Here is a 4,107-nt window from a genome sequence, read left to right as displayed (position 1 = left end):
ACCTCGGGGTAGCCACCCACATATTACGTGCTTACCACTTCTTTTATTTATTATTATTAGTATTTTAGTTATTTTCAAAATAGGATTTTTTCTTGTTTTAGGGAACTCATTTCATATCATGCTTCAAACGTTAAATAAAAATGGGGTTTGCTAATTCTTTTCGAAATCCGAAGATAAAAAGTTCCCATGGAACCGAACTCCTGGATCATCTGTCAACTGCTCAATCAATTACTTCTTTCGAATGCTAAAAAAAAATTAGTGGCCTTTCGATTATTTGATTTCAGATTCATTCTAATCAACATGAATTATGAAGCAAAGAAATAGAATTGGGCCACTATGTATATTAGATTAATATTACATATATGTAATTGATATGATATCTATATATAAATAGAAAGATATATATTGTATATTCATCTATATTCAAATTGATCGATATTCAACCTCTATTTTTATAGAGTACAATTTTATATTTATACACTTCAATAACAATAATAGATAGTATGGTAGAAGGATTCATATATTTCTTTCTACCATACTATCGGATCTTATCGAATACTTCTCTCGTAGAATACTGATAATTCTAGTCCGCCAATTTCATTTAAGACGCGAAATTTTAATGCTTTTCATTTTTCTTATCTTCAATCATTGATAAGAACTAAAACGTCAAGGTTAATTCAAATTAATCACTTTGACTGATTGTTTTTACGTATATTATAAGTAAAAAGGCGGTCGGAACTAGAATGAACAGTGCAGTAGCAATAAATGCGAGAATATTTACTTCCATAATATCATCGTTTCATTTTTTATTCGCAATAACTCGGGATTTAATCCCATAGAGATGATAAATGTTTCGCTTGTAAATTCAAGGGGATGCGTTGCATCTCGATGATATCGAATCGTATTAAAATATCATGAATAACAATATCGGAGCTATCAAATCGATTCATCGTCGAGAATTGAATAGTATAACATAGGAAGATCTTTTATCCATACCGAATTTAAACAAAATGGGATTCCTGATGCAATCAAGAATTTCGTTACTTTTTTTTATTTATAATTTTTTGCATTCTTTCTTTTCTATAATCTACTGCCCTCTTATTCAATGCAATCATCTGATGAAGTCTCATCAGACTACCTTTACCCTTACATTGTTTATAAACAAACTCAAGCAAAGAATAGCAGCGAAATTCAAAAAAGGAAAAGGAGGTAGGTTCGAACTAAACTCCTTCCTTTTTTTGTACTTATAAAATCTTCTTAAAAAAAAGAAATAAAAACGAAACTTAAACTTTCAAAAATTCTTAATTACCTCACTAAGAGAGATAGATGGGATCCTTGTTTGTATTAATATCCTCTTTCCTTGAATTAGTAGTGGGACGTATATATCAAAAGTTAAGTGTTAAATTTTAATAAGATAGATTATTTCAAATTCAAATTAGTAATTGAATTTACTAATTGAGGTTACAAAAAATCGGAGCCAGAACGGATATATTTTGCTTTCAGACGAAAAATTAGATCAAAGTTTACTATGTAAACTTTATTTTGTATCGTCCAAATTCCCTTTATGTATGTGCTTTCCGGAAACGTATAGTACTCTATTTCATTAGAAAAATCGGGCGTAATCAACTAGACCCAGTACGCCTTCGAATCCTGAATATGATGCTACCAATAATTGTGGTAATTCACATATGGCACATATGTCTTTCTCCCATCAATTAGTACTCGTTGAAGAAATCAAAATTCCCATATTTTTTTGTTGAAAAATGTGGAAAAAAAAATAAGAGAGATCCCGTTTGGAATAAAATTCAGTTATGTTATTTGTTCTCTCTTTCACAGGAAAGGAAGAGATTAATTGATGTATTTTTTTTTTATTGGATTTGGATCCATCGGGACTGACGGGACTCGAACCCGCAGCTTCCGCCTTGACAGGGCGGTGCTCTGACCAATTGAACTACAATCCCAGGGAAATAAAGTGTACAACATATGTTGTTGATTTAATTTCCTTCAAACCTTTCTATGTAGATTTTTGATTCGAATTGTCATATTCTACCAGACAGAGACGCGAGTAATAAAGTAATAGATTGATATGCGCGGAGACATGGACTTTAGTGTGAGAAGCATGGATTAATATTTATTTTTTCGTTATTGTAAAATTGATTGATTATCAATCTGTCAATGAATAAAAAAAGAGTTTTTTTTTTTATTCTTTCATATCAAGTCAAGTATTTCTGTAGAAGGACAAATAGGTTATATCATTTTATGGTGGATACGCGATATATTGGGCCGAGCTGGATTTGAACCAGCGTAGACATATTGCCAACGAATTTACAGTCCGTCCCCATTAACCGCTCGGGCATCGACCCGGGAAGAATCAATTCCAAGCTTGTTGATAATCCATGATCAACTTCCTTTCGTAGTACCCTACCCCCAGGGGAAGTCGAATCCCCGCTGCCTCCTTGAAAGAGAGATGTCCTGGACCACTAGACGATGGGGGCATACTTGCCCGACTGCCATCATACTATGATCATAGTATGAATAGTTTTTTGAAATTGTCAATATAAAATAAATATAATGGACTAATATGATGCAATTCGACGTATTTTTCTTTCTTTCATTATTCCATCGAAATTTTTTTATTTGTGATTTCTATTTATGAATCGTTCATTCTAATCACCATTCCCCATATAATTCTATATAGAAATTATTTTATTTTAAATTGCATTTTTTTTTATTTATTTCATTTAAATAATATACATAAATTTGCAAATTGGAATATATAGTTATATTACTTATATTATAGAATATCAAATGAAAATAGTGATTAGTAGTGATTAGAGGAAACCTCTAAAATAAACAAAAATAATAAATATTAGAAAAAAAAATATTCTTTTTTTATTTTATTCTTTTTTTATTTAAATAATACGAAGGCTAGTACCCTTCGGGAATTGGTCTGCCATATGCTATAAACAGGATTAAACTCCATTTCTCATACTTTCACTCATTGATTCACTCATTGTTAAGATTAGGTTAGGTATATTTCGATCTCACACTAAGCCAAGAAATTAAAAAACGATAAATTTTGAAATCTGGGGATAGGGATCAACAAGTTATTGAAAATTTTTTTCTCGCCAAATAGAATTGCTTTATCAATGATTCGGTGAATGTATCTATGTTCAATTCGTGTGTGTACATGTATGAATCAAATTCATTTCGTTAGGATGGGGCTCATCAATTTAATTAGGGATCGGTCGTATGATGAAACAATTCATTGCATTGATCAAATCCAATATCAAAAAACTATTTTACCTATACTCATTAGATAAATCCAATTTTTCGTTACTCAATGAGCGACTATGTAGATAAGATATATTTATGTACATATCTTATTATTTATAATTTATAATAATTATATACACTCAACTCATCGTGGCTAGTGTCTGACTCAGAAATTGAATCAAATAGGCCTTTTTAACTCAGTGGTAGAGTAACGCCATGGTAAGGCGTAAGTCATCGGTTCAAATCCGATAAGGGGCTTTGGCTTTTTTCATAAAACTCCAGCCGTAGTATTCATATTTGATTGAGGGGAGAATAGACGACATATTGTTTTTTTTTTTGTAATAAAAAAAGTACAAACCCTATCATTTTAATTTCATTTTTTTATAAAAAAGTTATCTTTAATTATACCAAGTTATTATTATAATGAATAATATAATAGTAATTATAGTTAGAAACTCAAAATTAGAAATTATATAGTGACACATTTTTTTATTATTTTGATTCTAGAATTTCTAATTCTAGAATTTATATATTTTCTTATTCTATAGAATATATAAATTCTATTATTTTATTCTAGATTCTATTCTAATCCTTAGAATAGATTCAAATAATCTATCATGATTCTAATGACTCATCATAAGTTGTTTCCTTGAATTCCAAAATATTCCTATTTTTCATTATTCCAATCAATTATAAAGATTCGAAATCAACAAAAAAAAAAATAAAAAGTAAGTGGACCTAACCCGTTGAATCATGACTATATCCACTATTCTGATATTCAAATTCGATAAGGATGAAATTAGAACAGTGGATCTTTTTTATTTCATTTTC

At 29.8% G+C, this 4,107-nt stretch overlaps 3 non-coding genes across 3 annotated transcripts; 1 reads left to right on the top strand and 2 right to left on the bottom strand.

Annotated features, from left to right (window-relative positions):
* Positions 1–1,887: 1,887 nt before the first annotated feature.
* On the bottom strand, positions 1,888–1,961 carry TRNAD-GUC (transfer RNA aspartic acid (anticodon GUC)). The gene has a single exon. It is a non-coding gene; the product is annotated as a tRNA-Asp (tRNA).
* A 318-nt stretch (positions 1,962–2,279) lies between these two features.
* Positions 2,280–2,363, bottom strand: TRNAY-GUA (transfer RNA tyrosine (anticodon GUA)). Its single transcript has one exon. It is a non-coding gene; the product is annotated as a tRNA-Tyr (tRNA).
* A 1,099-nt stretch (positions 2,364–3,462) lies between these two features.
* TRNAT-GGU (transfer RNA threonine (anticodon GGU)) lies at positions 3,463–3,534 on the top strand. The gene has a single exon. It is a non-coding gene; the product is annotated as a tRNA-Thr (tRNA).
* The last annotated feature ends 573 nt before the right edge of the window (positions 3,535–4,107 follow it).

Source organism: Cucumis melo, unplaced genomic scaffold, assembly GCF_025177605.1.
Source record: "Cucumis melo cultivar AY unplaced genomic scaffold, USDA_Cmelo_AY_1.0 utg001543l, whole genome shotgun sequence".
NCBI lineage: Eukaryota > Viridiplantae > Streptophyta > Magnoliopsida > Cucurbitales > Cucurbitaceae > Cucumis > Cucumis melo.
The sequence above is the reverse complement of the archived record's forward strand: the minus strand, read 5'-3'. Positions and strand labels throughout refer to the sequence as shown.